The following is a 16,805-nucleotide window of genomic DNA, read 5'->3' on the forward strand; positions in this document are numbered from 1 at the left end:
GAGATGGGAGGAGAGGCCTTCAGGGAAGAGAGAGAACTTTTTCCATCTCCATTTCAAAAGGGCTTACTTATTTCTTCTTTTCTCCCCCCAAGGCAAACGATAGAGGGGAATCGACTTCCCACTGCAAACAAACATGAAGTGATTCTCCATCATCCCCCAGCTCCACTCAGACCACTCAACACGATTTATTTCAAACAGATGAAGATGTGTTTCAGGGTAGCTGGGAGCAGTCAGTTAAAGGGATTAAAGGCAGAAAAGCTACTGCAGCAAAAGTATTTAAGTTTTAGTTCCTGGACAGCTGTGCTTCCTCCGCTTCTAGGCAATCAGAATTCCCTCACCCAGCTCTTTCTGGCTGTTGGAACTGAATGGAAGATACTTCTTTTTCTCCTACAGGTTTTTTTTTTAAGCGATCCTAGGGTGACAGATTTCCATATTTTCAGTATTTATATTATGTATATGGTCGAAGCATAAGAGTGTTTTATTTGGTCTAAATTACCGTAGCATGCCTCTATCCCCAATCTATAGCTGAGCAAATCAAATTTAAAGGTTTTCCTAAAATTAAACACCATAGGTTAGGCAGCATCAAAAACATGTTTTGTCCCAACTGAAGGCTCTTGGTTGTTTTTTTTTTTTTTTGTCATTCATCTCTTTTCTGCCTATCACCTGCTTTCTCCCTGTGCAAAAAGCCCAGATGGAACATAATCAAATGAGACCTCTTAGCTAAAATAGTTAACAAGAAGAATAAGCCTGTGCAGTGGTGTCCTTAGACACTTCTTAATAGGAGTTTCTCAAGCATCCACCGGCACCTGGCCTTCTTACCTATTCCTGCCAAAAGCCCTGGAAGAGAGCATTTTAAAACTCATTTTGCAAAAAGGGAAACTAAGTTTCAGAGAAACTGAGAGACTTCCCTGGTGACACAGGGAGTAAGTGGTGGAGCTGGGTTTTGAGCTCAGGTGCATTTGACCCAGAGACTCTCTGCTGCTTCTACGATGCTGCTTCTCCCAGCAGAAGCATGAACACCAACCAGGAAGGCTCCAGGACACTCAGGCTGAGAGCTGATGATAATGGGACCCATAGGTGACACTGAAGCTCTTCTAGGTCAGCAGTTCTGAGGTGGGGTATTGAAAGTCACTTTAATGACCGCTACAACCCCGTAATCAGGTGCCTGGAGTTCCTTTCCCTCCCCCCATACGGTGATCATTCAAGGGAATCCGTATCAGCAGCACAGCTAGACTCCTGACAGTTTCCCGTTTTCCCTGAAGCCTCCTCCACCCTTCATAAGGACCCGAATACTCGCCACGTGAGGCTGACCCTATGCGGTCCTTTCTGACCACGGTCCCTGTGGGGAGGGTGTCACAGAGTGCCCCGTCCCTGCCTCCCAGCCGCCCTATGGTCCGGAGACTCTCCAGTCAGGCTGCTGCAGACACTGCAGGACCTCACGGGAGCCCCTGGGAGTGAAGAGAGTGTTGCCAGGCCAGGGAGGCGAAGAGAAGGATCACTGTGCTTTGTCCTCCTTCCGGTTTCCCGGCTCAGGCTTTTGGACCTGGGCAACGCGCGTAAAAAGATGTGAACCTTTGTTCACTAAGAACTACTATGAACTGTTGGTACCTTTCCAACAAAGAACTTATGGAATATTTCGGTCAATAATGCTTCCCTGTCTTCCTCCCATTCCTTCGATATTTGCTGACTTTCTGGAAGAGTAAAAGGAATTAATAATCAGAGTCCCATTCTTTCATTCATTCTCTCTTTTATTCCCTCAATAGACACTGAGTGATTCATACGTACCAGATATCACATTAGACGCTATGTTCCCCACTGTACCTTCTCAACCATCTGTAGGTACTATTGTTCCCACTTTACAGCTCGGGCAAATCAGCCTCAGAAGCATTAAATCATTTGCCCCAAATCACGATGCTCATAAAAGATAGGGCTGGGATCAAATGCTTGTCGGCACACACGCTGACAAAAGTTCCCTGGCAGGTGAGACCTTAGTTCAGGGGTCAGACAGACCTGGGTCTTTATGCATATAGAGATCTGGGTCTCTATATTATGTATGTATATATTAAATATATACATATATTTAATATATATCATATACGTAAAAGCTCTGTGATCATGGGCAAGGTACTTAACTTTTCTGAGGCTCAGTCTCACCTGTGCACTGAGATGGGAACAGCATCTACCTCACCCAGAGAGGTGCTGGGAAGGCTGAACGATGCCCGTGCACCCTGAGTCCTGTGTCTGTACAGGCAATGCTCATAGGCAACTCTTATTTTTATCATTATTTCTGATACTAACTCCAGAGGCTGGAAGAAAAGATTCCATCAGAGAAGCACTTGATTGTCTTCATTACAGTACTGGTTACATATATTTTACAAGTCTTATTACTGTCAAGTCACTCTTGTCCAAAGGCCATGTCTCCAACCAGATGTCCTACACCCAGAGGACACGTCTCATTGCTGAGTCCAAGGTCAACAGACCGACTGCAAATTAGTGAAAACTGTAAAATCCACGTGTGTTTTAAGGGTGGTTCAGCATCACATGGCCTTACCGTGGGGTCTAGATGCTCCTCTGTCCTTCATACAAACGGAAGGTTTTAGAAAGAAGGACCCCGGCACCGAATCACGGAGGCCAGTTTCCACTGGGCGTTGTCCCCCTTTAACAGAGGCCCTCAGAACACACCTTGTAAGAGGCAGCAGTGAAATTATGATTATAAAACTACCCCATTTGGGGTAAGTCTCACCCTTCTTGGACTCAGAGTGTGCTTCTGAATGGACCTCCTTGTCCAAACACCCTGAAGGTGACCATATTCCAAAATTAAAAGATTAGGGGAATTGAAAAGCAGCAGGAGTGTATGTACCATCCTGTGTACTCCTCACTGGCTCATCAGGGCCTCTGGGTCTTTCTCAGAGTAAAGCGCCATTCAAATCCTGAGTTGTAATGTTTCTCTATCTCATCTTGTTGCTTTAGAACCGATAGCATCTTGGAAGCACAGCGCTGATAACATGCTAGCATCTCTCAGCTCTCCTCACCATAAAAAAGGTGATGGGAGTTTTGAAGTTTCACGAAGCAAACAATAAAGCCAGCTAGCTATGCTTTCCTGATGACAGTTGGCATCATGACGGTCATTTAAGCTTCTTTTAGGGAGCAACTCCCGAAATGTGGGCAGCGGCTTTACTGTCGGCTGTTATTAGAGTGCCTCGCCCTTCCTCCTGCCCACTCTCCACTTGCCCATCCAGGCTGTCATGCCTAATTCTTGGCTACACATGTCTAATCTGACCATTACAATTCCGATGGCTTGACTTCAAAAGAGGCGAGGTTTTCTCCTCTGGTCCAGAGTATTAGGAGAACCAGCACATCAATGATGTTTCAGGCAAACAGGTCTTCCGGCTCACGACGCGGAGAAGCACTTTCAAAGAAACGTCTAAATCACCTGGTGCACGAAGGCATCAAAGTCTTGCACGAATTGTAACAGACACTTTTTTCGTTGCGGAGAGACAGAGATTTTGCAAAGATGTCAAATCGCATAGAGCCGCAGCACAACACGGCTTCAAAGATGTAATCTGCGCTGTCTGTTTGTGAGGCAGGAAGGCAAGTAGGCATTAATCCACCCTTGAGAGAAGTGGGTCCAGACAATGTTATGCCTCTGCCGTGATGGGCAGGTGAATGTTTCACCAGAGTTACTGTTCTCTCTGCCCCTGGATATCGACTGTCTTCTTCTCGTCTGCAAGGCGGCCCGCAAGAAAGGCAGGAATCAAGAGCTGTATACACTAAGGCTGTGAGACACGGGTGTGCTGAGCAAGGGCCGTGCAGGCTCGTGCAGCGTGGCTCCGGTCACGTATTGATCACAAAAGTTAAAGCAACCACGAAAGGACAAGCAAGACAAGCGGACGCGAGGGCAGTTTTGTAGTTAGCACGGAAGTGGCCATTTACTTGATCTTTCTGCAGACTGGGAGCTCTTGGGAAATGACTCTACCCCAGCCTCCAAACACACGAGACACAAGACACCAGGTTTGCTGCCCATGTTGGTGGCTAAAGATGACTTCAGGTTACCTTTTCTGGTCCCTAATCATGGAAGGAAGGTATTATAGATACCTATGTAAATACCTATCTATTACCTACCTATGTCTATTTATGTATCTATCACCTATCTATCTACCTATCACCCATTTCTACACACACGCACACACATTGTTTAGCCTTCCTAATGTTAACAGGTACCAATAGAAACAGAGTCAATATTTTGAAATAATATAAGGATACTATAAAACAGGTTTTAAGGTAATCAGATACATATATACATATATAAACACAGACATATATATCTGTGTTTATATATAGATACACCTTCTCTTCCAGAAACTACTCCTGGGACTGCTCTCTGCTTTACTCTTTCTCCAAGGCTGTAGCCAACTGGTTGAGGGCATAAATGGGCCCTGGAAGAGTGAGCAATGAAGGCTGATTGTTCGTCACGCTGGGAGGGGGCAGCCGGCTCTGTTTAGGGCATTCTGTGAACTTTTTTTTTTTTTTTTTTTTCCTGTGAACTTCTGAGCTGTGCTGCTTCTCAGGTCTCGGCAGTGATCACCTTATAGCTCTTCACTGGGGAAAAACCAGAGTTTCTGACTAAATGTGGGTTCTTACTGCATGTTTATTGCATGAAGGCGGGTGAGAGGAAGGGGAAGAAAAAGAGAGAGAAGAAAGTTGGTGGGGAAAGGCTGACAGAGCCTGCTTTGAGCCCTCAGGAGATCGATGGTGTTACACTGTCTCGAAAAGCAACTGGCTTCCCGTGGTTTTGCTTATAATGGACGCTCGGTACAGACTTGACTGATTAATACATGGTAATGAGACAAATAGAAATACGACCCTTTAGGTACTTCATTGCTGGCCATAAGGTGACAGCTGACTGCCAGAAGGCTAAGGCTTGTCTGTAAGAGGACGACATTTTTCTAAAGTAAGTCTATGTATTTGTCCTTCGCTGGCACTCATTCATAGTGTGAATAAGTTACTTCTAATGGACTTATCTTACTTAAATTATCAATGGTTCCCACACAAGTAGCCTAGCTATAAAGTGAGAAAATGTTAAAAGATTGGGAAAACTATTGAAAAGCCCAAGTAATAGGTAAGAGATCATTTTGGACCCTAAAGGCGAAACGTGCGAAGTTAATGGAAAATGTAGTGCAAAAAAGATGTCCATAGCAATCTTCAAATGCTCAAAGCTGACATGAAACGTTATTTTAAAAAATCAACAAAATGTATTTACTGATAAAGTTGAACAGAAGTACATAAGATCCTATTATAGAAATGGTGTTAGCTATATTCTGTAGGTACACCATATGGCGTCAGGTGAGGCAACCAGCAAAGCAGAACCTCACTGTCTGAGAAGCCTCTTGCTGCCAACACAGCATTTAGGATGCGAGCCAAGCCCCGGCCTGCCCTTGCCCTTGCTGGCTCTGATTTATGATGCCCCTGACCTTGAGCTGAGCTGGCAATAACACCTACCTCTTTCTTTATAATAATCACTTCCTGGTTGCCCCTACAGCGTATTGCAAATTTAGAGCACCCTTCTTTCCTACACTTAATTCTGTAAATTTTGTTTACATTCTCCAAAACTCACACCTACTCTCAAAGGAAAAAAATATATATACTATTTGTCGTATTAAGGACATTCAAAAGCATGGCCACCAGCCATGATGGCGATTCTCAGAGTAGTCCCTGGTGTATTTCCAGCCATGAGGATCATTCGCTAAGCTTACCCACGGAATCTGTTTAGGAGGTGATAATAATTATTTGAAACTTGTACGTTGGATATATTTGCTGAAGAATAAGGCTTACTACCTTATAAACACACCTCGTGTGGGCTGAGGGATGCTTTCAGAGGACCTTGCACTCACTCTCTGCTATTGGCTTCGACTGAGTTTCTTCACAGCCTGTATTTACTGTCCTTATGCCTAATTCCCTGTTTACTGATTTGTAGGTAAATGTCTCCAAGGTGTTTTGCCACCTCCCTATTTTCAAGGATTCTTCTCCTCCAGTCAGAAGAAATTTAACTCCTTTAGTCATTCTGTCCAACGATTTAGTTAAAAACAAAGTAAAAAGCCCAGAGTCCTCACCTGGAATTGCCATTTCTCATCCTATCTTTGGCTATTATTTTCTCCCTTGGTAAAAATATTTCAGTAGCTAAATGGTAAGTTACAAGGCTACTATTTCTAGGACTTTTTTGCTCCGACCCTGCAGCCATTCTTACTCCAACCATGACCTGACAAGTTAAACACAGCCAATGAAGTAATATAAAATAACACACTTGATATCTTACCCAGTTTTCCCAAGGTACACTTCCTTGTCCCCCAGAGAAGTGGAAAAGTATTTTCCCTGAATGGTTTTTCTGCCTGAAGATCTGACTCCAAGTGGCTATTCCAAGCTTAGCCTACAACTTCCCATCAACAATCCCACTGGTCACCTCCAGGCATGGAGAGCAAGTTGCTATTCCCGAAACGCGCCCTCCTGCCCTGTGCTCTGACATATGCCATTTCTCCTCTTGAAAAGTTCTCCCCTGCGATGTTGCACTTTCTGCAGCATGTCCTCAAATGATGCGGGAACACCAGTGACGATTCACAAGGGAGACGTGTGGAATAGGCTCAGGATTCTAATTCAACTCCTCCCTTCACTAAATGTACATTAAAATATAAGACAGAATGGGAGACAATTAATGGTCAATACGGTTTGTAGTATAGAGGAGTGGGTACGTGCGCTTTTTCTGCAGTCAGATTGTCTACATTTGAATCGTGGTTCTGTCCTTTTTTCTTCCCATGACCTCAGACAAGTTATTTTTCTGCAGCTCTGTTTCCTTTTAAGTGACATGGGGATAATAAAGTACCTGCCCAATCTTCTCATCACACTTTTTTTTTAACATCTGTATTGGGGTATAATTGCTTTACAATGGTGTGTTAGTTTCCGCTTTATAACAAAGTGAATCAGCTATATGTATACATATATCCTCATATCCCCTCCCTCTTGTGTCTCCCTCCCACCCTCCCTATCCCACCCCTCTAGGTGGTCACAAAGCACCGAGCTGATCTCCCTGTGCTATGCGGCTGCTTCCCACTAGCTATCTATTTTACATTTGGTAGTGTATATATGTCCACGCTACTCTCTCACTTCGTCCCAGGTTCCCCTTCCCCCTCCCTGTGTCCTCAAGTCCATTCTCTACGTCTGTGTCTTTATTCCTGTCCTGCCCCTAGGTTCTTCAGAACCTTTTTTTTTTTTTTGATTCCATATATGTGTGTTAGCATATGGTATTTTTTTTTCTCTTTCTGACTTACTTCACTCTATATGACAGACTCTAGGTCCATCCACCTCACTACAAATAACTCAGTTTGTTTCTTTTATGGCTGAGTAATATTCCATTGCATATATGTCCCACATCTTCTTTATCCATTCATCTATCGATGGACACTTAGGTTGCTTCCATGTCCTGGGTATTGTAAATAGAGCTGCAATGAACACTGTGGTACATGACTCGTTTTGAATTATGCTTTTCTCAGGGTATATGCCCAGTAGTGGTATTGCTGGGTCATATGGTAGTTCTATTTTTAGTCCTTTAAGAACCCTACATACTGTTCTCCATAGTGGCTGTATCAATTTACATTCCCACCAACAGTGCAAGAGGGTTCCCTTTTCTCCACACCCTCTCCAGCATTTATTGTTTGTAGATTTTTTGATGATGGCCATTCTGACCAGTGTGAGGTGATACCTCATTGTAGTTTTGATTTGCATTTCTATAATGATTAGTGATGTTGAGCACCCTTTCATGTGTTCGTTGGCAGTCTGTATATCTTCTTTGGAGAAATGTCTGTTTAGGTCTTCTGCCCATTTTTGGATTGGGTTGTTTGTTTTTTTGATATTGAGCTGCATGAGTTGCTTGTATGTTTTGGAGATTAATCCTTTGTCAGTTGCTTCTTTTGCAAAAATTTTCTCCCATTCTGAGGGTTGTCTTTTCGTCTTTTTTATGGTTTCCTTTGTTGTGCAAAAGATTTTAAGTTTCATTAGGTCCCATTTGTTTATTTTTGTTTTTATTTCCATTTCTTTAGGAGGTGGGTCAAAAAGGATCTTGCTGTGATTTATGTCATAGACTGTTCTGCCTTCTGCCTATGTTTTCTTCTAAGAGTTTTATCATGTCTGGCCTTACATTTAGGTCTTTAATCAATTTTGAATTTATTTTTGTGTATGGTGTTAGGGAGTGTTCTAATTTTATTCTTTTACATGTAGCTGTCCAGTTTTCCCAGCACCACTTATTGAAGAAGCTGTCTTTTCTCCAATGTATATCCTTGCCTCCTTTATCAAAGATAAGGTGACCGTATGTGCATGGGTTTATCTCTGGGCTTTCTATCCTGTTCCATTGATCTATATTTCTGTTTTTGTGCCAGTACCATACTGTCTTGATTACTGTAGCTTTGTAGTAGAGTCTGAAGTCAGGGAGCCTGATTCCTCCAGCTCCGTTTTTCCTTCTCAAGACTGCTTTGGCTACTCGGGGTCTTTTGTGTTTCCATACAAATTGTGAAATATTTTGTTCTAGTTCTGTGAAAAATGCCAGTGGTAGTTTGATAGGGATTGCATTGAATCTGTAGATTGCTTTGGGTAGTATAGTCATTTTCACAATGTTGATTTTTCCAATCCAAGAACATGGTATATCTCTCCATCTGTTTGTATCATCTTTAATTTCTTTCATCAGTGTCTTATAGTGTTCTGCATACAGGTCTTTTGTCCCCTTAGGTAGGTTAGTTCCTAGGTATTTTATTCTTTTTGCTGCAATGGTAAATGGGAGTGTTTCCTTAAGTTCTCTTTCAGATTTTTCAGCATTAGTGTATAGGAATGCAAGAGATTTCTGTGCATTAATTTTGTATCTTGCTACTTTACTAAATTCATTAATTAGCTCTAGTAGTTTTCTGGTAGATTCTCTATGTATAGTATCATGGCATCTGTAAACAGTGACAGCTTTACTTCTTCTTTTCCTATTTGAATTCCTTTTATTTCTTTTTCTTCTCTGACTGCTGTGGCTAAAACTTCCAAAACTATGTTGAATAATAGTGGTGAGAAAGGGCAACCTTGTCTTGTTCCTGATCTTAGAGGAAATGGTTTCAGTTTGTCACCATTGAGAATGATGTTGGCTGTGTGTTTGTCATATATGGCCTTTATTATGTTGATGTAGGTTCTCTCTATGCCTACTTTCTGGAGGGTTTTTATCATAAATGGGTGTTGAATTTTGTTGAAGCTTTTTCTGCATCTATTGAGATGATCACATGGTTTTTCTCCTTCAATTTGTTAATATGGTGTATCACGTTGATTGATTTGCATATATTGAAGAATCCTTGCATTCCTGGGATAAAGTCCACTTGATCATGGTGTATGATCCTTTTAATGTGCTGTTGGATTCTGTTTGCTAGTATTTTGTTGAGGATTTTTGCATCTATATTCATTAATGATATTGGACTCTAGTTTTCTTTCTTTGTGACAACTTTGTCTGGTTGGTATCAGGGTGATGGTGGCCTTGTAGAATGAGTTTGGGAGTGGTCCTCCATCCGCTATATTTTTGAAGAGTTTGAGAAGGATAGGTGTTAGCTATTCTCTAAATGTTTGATAGAATTTGCCTGTGAAGCCATCTGGTCCTGGGCTTTCATTTGTTGGAAGATTTTTAATCACAGTCTCAATTTTGGTGCTTGTGACTGGTCTGTTTATATTTTCTATTTCTTCCTGGTTCAGTCTTGCAATGTTGTGCTTTTCTAAGAATCTGTCCATTTCTTCCAGGTTGTCCATTTTATTGGCATATAGTTGCTTGTGGTAATCTTTCATGATCCTTTGTATTTCTGCAGTGTCAGTTGTTACTCTCCCTTTTCATTTCTAATTCTATTGATTTAAGACTTCTCCCTTTTTTTCTTGATGAGTCTGGCTAATGATTTATCAACTTTGTTTATCTTCTCAGAGAACCAGCTTTTAGTTTTATTGATCTTTGCTATTGTTTCCTTCCTTTCTTTTTCATTTATTTCTGATCTGATCTTTATGATTTCTTTCCTTCTGCTAACTTTGGAGTTTTTTTGTTCTTCTTTCTCTAATTGCTTTAGGTGTAAGGTTAGGTTGTCTATTTGAGATGTTTCTTGTTTCTTAAGGTACGCTTGTATAGCTATAAACTTGCCTCTTAGAACTGCTTTTGCTGCATCCCATAGGTTTTGGGTCATTGTGTTTTCATTGTCATTTGTTTCTAGGTTGTTTTTGATTTCCCCTTTGATTTCTTCAGTGATCTCTTGGTTATTAAGTAGTGTATTGTTTAGCCTCCATGTGTTTGTATTTTTTACAGATTTTTTTCCTGTAATTGATATCTAGTCTCATAGTGTTGTGGTCAGAAAAGATACTTGATATGATTTCAATTTTCTTAAATTTACCAAGGCTTGATTTGTGACCCAAGATATGATCTATCCTGGAGAGTGTTCCATGAGCACTTGAGAAGAAAGTGTATTCTGTTGTTTTGGGATGGAATGTCCTATAAATATCAATTAAGTCCATCTTGTTTAATGTATCATTTAAAGCTTGTGTTTCCTTATTTATTTTCATTTTGGATGTCTGTCCATTGGTGAAAGTGGAGTGTTAAAGCCCCCTACTATTATTGTGTTACTGTCGATTTCCCCTTTTATGGCTGTTAGCATTTGCCTTATGTATTCAGGTGCTCCTATGTTGGTGCATAAATATTTACAACTGTTATATCTTCTTCTTGGATTGATCCCTTGATCATTATGTAGTGTCCTTCTTTGTCTCTTATAATAGTCTTTATTTTAAAGTCTATTTTGTCTGATATGAGAATTGCTACTCCAGCTTTCTTTTGATTTCCAATTTGCATGGAATATCTTTTTCCATCCCCTCACTTTCAGTCTGTATGTGTGCCTAGGTCTGAAGTGGGTCTCTTGTAGACAGCATATATACGGGTCTTGTTTTTCATTCAGCCAGTGTATGTCTTTTGCTTGGAGTGTTTAATCCATTTACATTTAAGGTAATTATTGATATGTATGTCCCTACTACCATTTTCTTAATTGTTTTGGGTTTGTTATTGTAGGTCTTTTCCTTCTCTTGTGTTTCCTGCCTAGAGAAGTTCCTTTAGCACTTGTTGTAAAGCTGGTTTGGTGGTGCTGAATTCTCTTAGCTTCTGCTTGTCTGTAAAGGTTTTAATTTCTCTGTTGAATCTGAATGAGATTCTTTCTGGATAGAGGATTCTTGGTTGTAGGTTTTTCCCTTTCATCACTTTAAATATGTCCTGCCACTCTCTCCTGGCTTGCAGTTTCTGCTGAAAGATCAGCTGTTAACCTTATGGGGATTCCCTTGTATGTTACTTGTTGTTTTTCACTTGTTGCTTTTAATATTTTTTCTTTGGATTTAATTTTTGATAGTTTGATTAATATGTGTCTTGGCATGCTTCTCCTTGGATTTATCCTGTATGGGACTCTCTGTGCTTCCTGAACTTGATTGACTATTTCCTTTCCCATATTAGGGAAGTTTTCAACTATAATCTCTTCAAATATTTTCCCAGTCCCATTTTTTTTTCTCTTCTTCCTCTGGGACCCCTATAATTCGAATGTTGGTGTATTTAATGTTGTGCCATAGGTCTCTAAGACTGTCCTCAATTCTTTTGTTGTTGTTGTTGCGGTACGCAGGCCTCTCACTGTTGTGGCCTCTCCTGTCGCAGAGCACAGGCTCCGGATGCACAGGCTCAGTGTCCATGGCTCATGGGCCCAGTGCTCCGCAGCATGTGGGATCTTCCCGGACCAGGGCACAAACCCGTGTCCCCTGAGTTGGCAGGCGGACTCTCAACCACTGCGCCACCAGGGAAGCCCCCACATCCTTTGATAATGTAAATTTATAAGAATAATGAGCTCCTTTGGGGGATTCTTTGTTTCTCTGAACTCATTGGACTGTACTTGTTTTATTTATTTATTTATTTATTTTTGGCTGTGTTGGGTCTTCGTTTCTGTGTGAGGGCTTTCTCTAGTTGCGGTGAGAGGGGGCCAGTCTTCATTACAGTGCGTGGGCCTCTCACTACCGTGGCCTCTCTTGTTGCAGAGCACAAGCTCCAGACGTGCAGGCTCAGTAGTTGTGGCTCATGGGCCCAGTTGCTCCGCGGCATGTGGTATCCTCCCAGATCAGGGCTCGAACCCATGTCCCCTGCATTAGCAGGCAGACTCTCAACTACTGCACTACCAGGGAAGCCCCTGTACTCATTTTAATGTAGTATTGTTTTGAAACCAGAAAACAGCAACAAAACTAGACCTCCTCCCTTTTCAAGCCCTCACACTGCTTACGGGGACCAACAAAAACAGTTACACTCAAACATTGTCAGTTTCAATTTCTATTCCCCGATGAAGATGAAAGCTGATTGGTACCATGGCAACACGTTGCCTGGAGCATTCAATAGGTATTACTTGTGCACAATCTCGCTCACAAATTCTCTTTATAAGTGTTAGGAGAGGTGAGATCTTCTCCTAGAATGCACTAAATTAAAAAAAGGCTGAAGAAAATCCAATTAGTATTTCCAGAAGTACCTTTCTGGGGTCTGATAATATCAGATTACTGTTTCACATTTCCCCCCCTGTATTCACTAGATGCAGGCAAAGCATTAGACATCCTGACAAGCATCAAGTAAGTGGAGAATTGAGGCACCACTGGGGCATGGAGGCGCAATGAACTTATGGAGTTCTGGTGTTTTTCTTTGACTTTTGATATTTCAGTTTGTTGACTTTTTCTATCCTTCCTTCCTTCCTTCCTTCTTTCCTTCCTTCCTTCCTTCCTTCCTTCCTTCCTTCCTTCCTTCCTTCCAGGAAGAAGCAGTGATGTAGTATTCCTAATTCCCTGAATTGGTAGTACAGTCTTGGTGGTAAGGTTGATATCTTAGTTATAAATGATCTGTTTTCTCATTGTTTGTACCAAGACATCAGAGTTAACTATTCCCCATGTGATGTAAGAGGATGCTTCTTGAGTACCTGCCATATACTGGGTCTGATTCAGGGCATTTGTCCTTCACAATGTCTCAGCAAATTCTTCCAGGTGCCTTTCTTATGAGGTAGGGCTTGCTTTCCCCACTCCTCTGATGAAGAAATAGATGCAGACAAGTAGCAAAATGAGCCGCAGCTCAAAGTTATTAGGTGGTGGAGCCAAGATCACAACACAGTCTGTTGAACCTGAACTCTCTCTCCATTCTGTTCCTTGAGGAGGCAGCCTGCATCTCTCTCTCATCCTCTGGGTGGTGGTGGAGGTTGGGGACAAGTGTCATCGTCATTAGGCATTATGACTTTCAAATATTGTGTTATAACTTGAGAAGCAGTCTGTCATGCCCTTTACCTTAAATACCATTTGCATTAGCACCCCCCAAAATGAAATAGTAAGGTACACATCTAACAAAATATGTACAATATCTATATGAAGAAAGCTATAAAACTCTAATGAAAGAAATCAAAGAACTAAATAAATGGAAAGGTATGCCATGTTCATGGCAGAAAAAAAAGAAGACCCAATACTGGCAAGATGTCAGTTCTTCCCCACTTGATCTCTAGATTCAATTCAATCCCAATCAAAATCCCAGCAAGTAATTTCGTGGATATTGATAAACTAATTCTAAAGTTCATGTGGAGAGGCAAAAGACCCCGTACAACCAATGTAATACTGAAGGAGAAGAACAAAGTTGGAGGACTGACCCTACCCAACTTGAAGATTTTCTATAAAGCCCCAGTAATCAAGAAGTGTGATACTGGTGAAAAACTGACAAACAGATCAATAGAACAGAATGGAGGGTCTAGAATAGGCCCATATAAATGCAGTCAATTGATGTTTGACAAAGGAGCAAAGGCAACAGAGAAAAGATAGTCTTTCCAACAAGTAGTCCTGGAACAACTAGACATCCACGTGCAACAAAAATGGAATCTAGACACAAACCGTATAAACTTCATAAAACTTAACTTAAAATGGATCACACTAAATGCAAAATGCAACACTATAAAACCCTTAGCAGATAACATAGGAGAGAATTTAGATGACCTTGAGTATAGTGATGACTTTTTAGAAGCAACACCAAAGGCATGAGCCATAGAATAATGGATAAGCTGAAATTCATTAAAATGAAAAACTCCTGCTCTGTACAAAACACCATCAAGAAAACAAAATGAGGGCTTCCCTGGTGGTGCAGCGGTTGAGAGTCCGCCTGACGATGCAGGGGACACGGGTTCGTGTCCCGGTCTGGGAAGATCCCAAATGCCGTGGAGCGGCTGGGCCCGTGAGCCATGGCCGCTGAGCCTGTGCGTCTGGAGCAACGGGAGAGGCCACAACAGTGAGAGGCCCGCGTACCGCCAAAAAAAAAAAAAAAAAAAAAAGAAAACAAAATGACAAGCCACAGACTGAGAGAAAGTATTTGCAACAGACAACTGATAAAGGATTATTATTCAAAATATACAAAGAACTCTTAAAACTCAACAATAAAAAAATACAACAACCCAACTCAAAAAATGGGTGGAAGACCTTAACAGACACCTCACCAAAGAAGAAATACAGATGGCAAAAAAGCATATAAAAAGATGCGCCAGATCATATGTCATCAAGAAAATGCAAACTAAACCAGCAGTGAGATACCACGATACACCTACGAAAATGGCCCAAATCCAAAACACTGATAACATCAAATGCTGGCGAGGAATTGTCATTCATTGCTGGTGGGAATGCGAGACGGTACAGCCGCCCTGGAAGACAGCTTGGTGGTTTCTTACAAAACTAAACATACTTTAATCATATAATCCTTGATATTTTCCTAAAGGAATTGAAAGACTTATGTCCACACAAAAACCTGCACACAAACGTTTACAGCAGCTTTATTCGTAGTTGCCAAAACTTGGAAGCAACCAAGATGTCCTTCAGTAGGTGAATGGATAAATAAACTGTGGTCCATCCAGACAGTGGAATACTGTTCAGCGCAGAAAGAGATGAGCTCACAAGCCATGAAGAGACATGGAGGGACCTTAAACGCATATGACTTATTTTCCTGTGGGAGCCGCCAGGGTGAGAGGAGCATGGCCTTCTAATCTCCCTGCCCTGGCGTGTGCTCGTCCACTGATATCAGTGTACTCCGAAAAGGGGGAGTCCTCTGGCAAAAATGTCACTTTGCCTGCTGTGTTCAAGGCTCCCACTCGACCAGATATTCTGAACTTTGTTCACACCAACTTGTGCAAAAACAACAGACAGCCCCATGCTGTCAGTGAATTAGCAGGTCATCAAACCAGTGTTGAGTCTTGGGTACTGGCAGAGCTGTGGCTCGAATTCCCAGGGTTCAAGGTGGCAGGGCTCACCACTCTGGCCAGGGTGCTCTTGGAAATATGTGTCCTGGGGGCCACATGTTTGCGCCAACCAAGACCTGGCGACGCTGGCACCGCAGGGTGAATACAACACCAAAGGGATATGCCATCTGCTCTGCACTGGCTGCCCCGGCGTTAGCAGCGCTGGTCGTGTCTAAAGGTCATCGTACTGAGGACGTTCCTGAACTTCCTTTGGTGGCTGAAGATAAAGATGAAGGCTACAAGAAGACCAAGGAGGTTGTTTTGCTTCTGAAGAAACTTAAAGCCTGGAATGATACCCAAAAGGTCTACGCCTCTCAGCAAATGAGACCTGGCAAAGGCAAAATGAGAAACCGTCGCCGTATCCAGCGCAGGGGATCCTGCATCATCTGTAATGGGCGCGTCATCAAGGCCTTCAGAAACATCCCTGGAATTACTCTGCCTAATGTGAGCAAACCGAACCTTTTGAAACTTGCTCCTGGGGGGCATGTGCGACGCTCCTGCATTTGGACTGAAAGTGCTTTTCCGCAAGTTAGAGGAGCTGCACGGTACTTGGCGTAAAGCTGCTCCCCTCAAGAGTAGCTACAACCTCCCCACGCACATGACGCTCAGTACAGACCTTAGCAGCATCGTGAAAAACCCAGAGATCCAAAGAGCTTTCCGGGCAGCACGCGAGAGGATTCATCAGAGTCCCGCAGAGAAGTCCAATGAAAAGCCTGAGAATCACGCTGAAGCTAAACCCACACGCAAAGACCACGTGCCGGAACACCGTTCTTCGCCAGGCCAAGTACCACAAAATCCGGATGGATAGGGCAGTAGCAGCACTAGAAGCCAGATCAGATGAGAAGGGGCTTCCAGGCAAGAGCCTGTGGTGGGGAAGAAAGGAAAGGAGGCTGTTGGCATTAAGAAGCAGAAGAAGCCTCTGGTGGGAAAAAAGGCTGCAGTGACCAAGAAACCAGCAGCTGAAAAGAAGCCCATAGAAAAGAAACCCACCTCAGAGCAAAAGAAGGCTGCTGCACAACCTTAAATTTGCTTATTACGTAGAGGTGAAATCATGTGGGACAGCTGACTTTGAATAAAGACCTGATTTTAAAAAATGCATATGACTTAAGTGAAAGAAGCCTATCTGAAAAGCCTACAGACTGTGATTCCAGCTATATGACATCCTGCAAAGGGAAAAGCTATGGAGACAGTAAAAAGATCAGTGGCTGCCAGGGATTGAGGGGAGGGAGGAATGAACAAGAGGAGAACGTAGGATTTTTAGGGCAGTGAAAATACTCTGTATGATATTATAATGATGGATATAGGTCATTATACATTTGTCCAAACCCACAGAGTGTACAACACCAAGAGTGAACCCCACGTAAACTATGGATTTCGAGTGATAATGATGTGTCAATATAGGTTCATCCCTGGTAACAAATGTACCATCTGGTGGAGATGTTGATGCTGGGG

At 42.3% G+C, this 16,805-nt stretch overlaps 1 protein-coding gene and 1 pseudogene across 2 annotated transcripts in view; one reads left to right on the top strand and one right to left on the bottom strand.

The window, feature by feature from the left end:
• Positions 1–16,805, bottom strand: part of XKR4 (XK related 4) — a gene marked incomplete at both ends in the record, with an annotated part of 322,922 nt that overhangs the window by 75,448 nt on the left and 230,669 nt on the right. The window lies entirely within an intron of this gene.
• On the top strand, positions 15,018–16,377 carry LOC309835683 (large ribosomal subunit protein uL4-like; annotated as a pseudogene). Its single transcript has one exon. The product of its transcript is annotated as a large ribosomal subunit protein uL4-like (transcript).

The sequence above is a fragment of the Grampus griseus genome (genome assembly GCF_964374135.1).
Source record: "Grampus griseus genome assembly, chromosome: 17".
NCBI lineage: Eukaryota > Metazoa > Chordata > Mammalia > Artiodactyla > Delphinidae > Grampus > Grampus griseus.